A 6,324-nucleotide genomic window follows, 5' to 3' on the forward strand; every position below is an offset into this window, starting at 1 on the left:
GTCGTAGTCACCTGCTAGTCGGGATCTACACGATGCACCACTTCCTGCCATTGTCTTTTTAGCTTAGAATATCGTGTCTGTACATGCATGGATTTTATGCAGGTTGCAGGTACTGGTTATCGACTTCCCTGAATTGCCAGGATGAGCGTACCCTATCGCATTATCTCAATGGTAAGAGAGAGGAGATAAACTCTTAAGTCCAATTCCTAAACCCTTTAGCCAATTGTCCTAATTGATAATTAGGGCAAGTATCTGAGTTAAGTACCCTCCGAATGCATCAAATGATGTTATTTCGTGATTATAACCCTTTTGTTTGATTTAGTATGTATTTTTCTATGATGGGTTTTCGTATATTGCTTTATGAGTCCTTGATGTATTTTTCTATTAATTAAGTTTAATTAAAAGGAGTAATTAATGATTTAATTTAATAGAAAATTATTATGATATTTTAATATTTAATTATATTTAATTAATTGAGAAATTAATTAAATAAAAAGAATTAAATTTGGAAATAAAAAATTTTAAGTATAATTTTAGAATGTGATAATATTTATTTAATTTAATAATAATATATATTTAGAGTTCATTTTTAAATAAATGCTAAATATTATTATTAATTGAATTAATAAATATTTTATCAATTAAAGTTTCTTAAATAAATTAAAAGTGGGAAAGATATTAAATTATTAAAGGTTTCTAGATCGCATGATCTAAGCATGAGTTTAAATATAAAAGAAATTAATTAAAACGATTAATTAATGATTTAATTTAATAGAAGATTATTATGATATTTTAATATTTGATTATATTTAATTAATTGAGAAATTAATTAAATAAAAAGAATTAAATTTGGAGATAAAAGTTTAAGGATAATTTAGAACATTATAATATTTATTTAATTTAATAATAATATATTTAGAGTTCATTTTTAAATAAATGTTAAATATTATTGTTATTTAAATTAATTAAATATTTTATCAATTAAGTTTCTAAAATAAATTAAAAAGTGAAAATATATTAATTATTAAAAGTTGTAAGATTGCATGATGCGAGCATGTGTTGAAAATAAAGAAATTAATTAAAAAGATAAAATAAGAGGAAATTATAATGTTATTTTAATTTCATAAAGTGCACATGGGATTAAAAGTAATAAAGATTAAAAATAGAAGTCAAGTGGAATATTAAATAAAGTTGTTTAATAATTCAACTTAATGTGCATGAAAAGATGAATGCAAAATAAGATAAAAGATTAATAAAAGTTAATTTTGGAGTTAACTCAGATGAGCAAAGAGTCCTCTTGGGTGAACGCACAATTAGTGCCCCGATTTGAGGAGAAAACTCCTTATCACAACTTTGGGGTTCATTTTTGGGGGACACGAATTTGGACTGTGAATTTTGGAGATAGGAATTTTGGAGAGAGTTTTTGGAAGCAAATTTCAGAAGGAGAATTCTAGGAAAGATTTTCAGAAGAAAGTTATTGAAGAGGAGTGAGTTCTCTTACAGATTTTGGGGATTGCGTATTAGCATCAGGTTCAGGTAGGGTCTGGTATTTTGACCCCTAAATGATTTAAGAAGTTTAATATGTTCTGTCTACGTCGTGATTCTAAGAATCTTGTCTTCTTGAATGTATCATTTCTTCATTCTGGATCTTTTGCTATTCGATTTCATTTGTAATCTAGATTGAAAAAACTACTTAGGAACATCCTTCAATAAAATTAAATCGGGATTTAGGATTGTATTAAAATAGAGAAAAGAGAGAATTGAATTGGGGAGAGTTTTGAGATTAAAAAGAAAATTCGTAGGGTTGGAATTATTTTCTCTATTAGATTGCAATTGTTAATGTTGAAAAAATAAATAAATAAATAAATAAATAATAATTATAATTATATATATATATATATAATTATATAATTTTATTTAATTTATTTAATATTAATCTTTACGCAAAAATTTTTATATATAAAAACAAAATCGTTTAAGCAAATATATATATATATATATATATATATATTGTAAAGTCTAAATTTAAAAAAAATTAATTAATTAATTAATTTTTTGGGGAGGTGGGGCCATCACCCCCCCACCGTCCCTTCCTTTGATGTCGCGTCACAGCAAGTACTGCTGATGCAGCAGTACCTTGCTGCGGTAGACCGAAGTCTGCCGGCCGACGGGCCTAAAACGTTGGCCGACGGGCCTAAAACGTTTTTTTTTTTATAATACGTTTTTTTTTTAAAAAGACTTTTAGGGGTTAGTTTTTTTTTTTTGTTGTAATATGATTTTTTAATTTTTTTTTTTTTAAACTTATTTATTAAAAATAGATTATAATTAATACAATTTATTAAAAATAGTATTATTAATAAATTGTATTTAATTTCTAGAAATAAATTAGTAATGCTATTAAAGTTAGTTTATAATGAATTAAAATTATTAATTATTCATATTGTTAATAAATTTTATTAATAGATATTAATAATTAATTAAATATTATTGATATCGTTTAAAATTTAATTATTAACTTAATTAGAATCAATTAAATTAAAGTTATTATTAATAGATATTATTTGATTAAATTGTAGATTTAGATTATTGATTTAATGGAGGTTATTATAGAAATGGGTTAATTGTAAGGGGGTAGTTGCGAAAACTTAGTTACTTGAAATAGATGTTAAACTGGAACTTAAATCTTACCTTAACTCAACAGTATATTATCGTTCAGATCCAACTATGTGATGACTTGTTTTCTATGAGATTATTTTGTTGTCTATGTTTTGAGGTTTTGGGGTTTGTTCTAGTATTGACCAGTTTAGGTTGTTACTAGAGGCTCGGGGTTGTGAATGTGATGTCATGATGATTTGGTCTTGATCTTTCTTAACCCAACCATGGTAATGTGATGGAGTGCTCTATGACATGATTGTATTTACTAGTTGTTATTGCTTTCAGTTTTCTTGGGTGAAGCTGAGGTGTATGTTTATGAGATACCTGACTTAACCATTTTCGAGTCTCGATCAGTTATATTTGATAACCATTTTTGAGTCATCGATCAGTTATATTTGATAACCATTTTTGAGTCATCGATCAGTTATACTTGGATTGCTTTTCGGTCGCTTGAGAGGATTGAAGTGTTTGTTATGTTCTTGATGATGTCATGTGTTGACTTGACCATTTTGGAGTCTTTGATCAGTATTGTGATTTATTATTGGGATACTTTCTGAATTGCTCATTGGAGAACCATTGGATTTTGGTGATTTATCATTGATGCCTTCAGTTGCTGATAGAGAACTGTTGTGACCATATGATTATTATTTGATGCTTATCTGTTGCTCATGAAGAAGTGATGTAATTTTTGTGGCTTATCTTTTATGATGTTTTTCAGTTGCTTGTATAGGACTGAGGTGATTTTATTATGATTCTTTGATTGGTGATTTCATGAGCCTAGGGTAGGTTATCTATGTGTAGTATCAGGAAGTAGCTTGCAATGGGGATCGGGGCCCTAAGAGGCTGCCTGGAGTAACCCATTGTAAGTTGTTTTAACAAGTGAAAACATCTCACCTAAATACTAACTTAAATGAACCTAATAAGATAATTTTATGTTCTCTGCCATGCCTTGAGTGCTAGTACAGGCTAGGATAGGGTAGAGAGAACGCTTGGTTACGACCTTGCATTCCGCAGTATGCCTCGTCAGTACGAGAGGATACTAGTGGCCGCAGGAATCACTAGGGACGCGAGATTCCTAAGGGATTTCTCGGGTAACTTCTACATGACTTTTGTGATGACACTTTCCCGCTTGCATAGCAGGTTTCCTACATGTCTTTGTGGTGTCTCTGGGTCTAGATGTCTATCTATGTCGGAGCCTTTGCGTTAGTGTACTTTTAGGATTTCCCAGACTTAGAGAGTACTTGTGTTTTGTGTTTGACACCTTGTTTGGGACTTGAGACTATCTCCTCAGTGCGGTGGGAGTGGACCATTTAGGTTCCACACGGTCGGGTGGTAGTGCTTTTACTCTTACCATTGAGATCCATTCCGTGGTCACCGTGGTTGGAGTTGTCATGATTGGCATTTACCTTCACTATGTTCTTGGATTATTAGGATGGATGGTTAGATTTTATGATAGATGTTTTATCATTATGGATGTATGGATGTATCAGGTATGTTATTAGTTTCATTTATCCTACTGTACTTTGTATCATGGATTTGAGGATGATGTATCTTTATCTTTACATATGTATATTCTTTTAAGCCTTTCATACCCTGTGACATGTACAGTGGATGATTGAGCATTTCGAATTAATTTGCCAAGAGGCATTCGGAGAAAATATATATTATGGACATTGGACTTTCTGATTATTCTTTCATATGCATGTGGTAGTTGTTAGACTTAGAATTAATTAAATTTAAATGTGACTCAACGTCTTGGGATCCTTAAGGAATGTAACTTGTGATGTATGTTTGTTGATGATTACATGCTATTGCTTCCACTACTATGTGTTTGATGTGTATGTCATACATTGTCACTTTAAAAAAAAAAAAAATGTTTAGCAAACTTAGTGAAACTCTAGGTTAATTCTTTTGGATCCCTTGGCGGGGTGTTACAGACGAGTGCAAACTCTCAGCTACTGGTGTTGAGAAAGGAAACCACTATGAGCAAGGTCTTAAACCCATTTATCCCACATTTCCAACACAAGCAATACTTTATTTGTTTAAATAAAAATTTACCCCGCTTGTATTGTGAATTGGAGAGGGCGCTTTTTATGAAAGCCAAGGTGCATTGAGTGGATCCCATTCGCGGCAGGCGTGGATGACGTCAGTTGGAGGAAAATAAGGTAAATTTTAAACGAAAATGCAATAAAGATGGTGTGGCACTCAAATTGAATATCGCTCTTAGATGTTGACACATGTCAGATCATGCAAAGCTCGCATTCTCGCATGATCAAGTTGCACCCTAGTTAAAAAATGCAAGAAGACAAGTCCCAGTAAGCGATGATGTGGCAAAGATTAGGAGCACCTTGAGAGGATGCGTCAGATCGTGACATGTGTCACGATCTGATGGTTGGCGCAATTCTACATTATGGAGATGCAAGGGATTTAAAAAATGTAGGAAAGCAAGATTTTGCCATGTGGCACCGGGTCTCGGCCTTTGATGATGTGGTGACTAGAGCAGAGGTGGACGAATCCTGGATTGCAATGTGGCAAAAAGGCTTGGTCAATAGAGGTTTGACCTCGGATTAGAAAGAAAGAGAAAATATATAATGTTTGAAAAGATAAATTTTTAATATATTTTCTAAAAAATGTACGTGATTGAGTTTTAAATCAAAAGGATGGATATTTTAAAGTTTTAACTTTGAAGCATTTTAAATTTTTCAAAATTTAAAATCAAATATGCAAATCTGATCATTTCTACCAGAGGATACTATTTTCAAATTGACTTTTAGTGGGTTTCCAGAAGGCGAAGTATGCCTTATTATATACCGCCAGAATTGTGAAAGTCTGAATTTTCCAATTCCAAGGTTAATTTCTACACAAAAATGCATCTGTTCAAGATACACAGGGTTTTCTCCTAGGTGTCCAACTTGCAACCGATTTCAGGTATGAAAGTTCAAAATTGATTTTTAACAAAGTAATGACTTGAATGGGTTAAAGAGACAGTGAAAATATAGTTGGCGTCACATTCACTCAGTAAAAACTAAAATTTCACTAGTATTTTCATGGGGCAATCAAATATTTTGATGACTCAAAGGTTTCATCATTTCAACGGAGATATTTCTCAAATCAGTTACAGTAATGACAAAGCAAAAATCAGATCAGAGGGAGATGGAAGAAAGAGGTTGTTCAGTTGCCAAGCAAAGGAATTTTGAAGGGACACTTGTCAGTTGTATAATGAATCCAGGAATTCTTTCTTTGCTATATCTTTCTTTTCTTTCTCTATTGTAGGTTGTTGGCTGGTTTTCTATTTTCCAATTCTTGGAGCTCTACTCAGGCTGTGAAAGCCACACACCCAGCATATCTTGTATGAATAGCATATGGATTTTATAGATAGTTCTGATACAGAAGTGTGATCTTGTATCTTGTTTTATGCATTCCTAATGTACTTATTTCAAGGAGATAAATACAATGTGCAGAAGGTTTTGAATTTCAATATAATTTTGTCTCCTTTCTTGTTGAATTTGTAATTTTATATTTTCAAGAACAAAGATCTTGAACCTATTTGCAATTGCCCGGTTGCATGTTTGAGGTTTGCTTTCCTTTGACTCAAGGAGTCATATAATTGCTTGTGGTTTCAGAAAAAGTTACAGATTCATTAAGAAGGATGTGTGAAAATATGTGGTT

This window comes from Cupressus sempervirens, chromosome 8, assembly GCF_028749045.1.
Source record: "Cupressus sempervirens isolate cs-2001-9-10 chromosome 8, ASM2874904v1, whole genome shotgun sequence".
Lineage (NCBI taxonomy): Eukaryota > Viridiplantae > Streptophyta > Pinopsida > Cupressales > Cupressaceae > Cupressus > Cupressus sempervirens.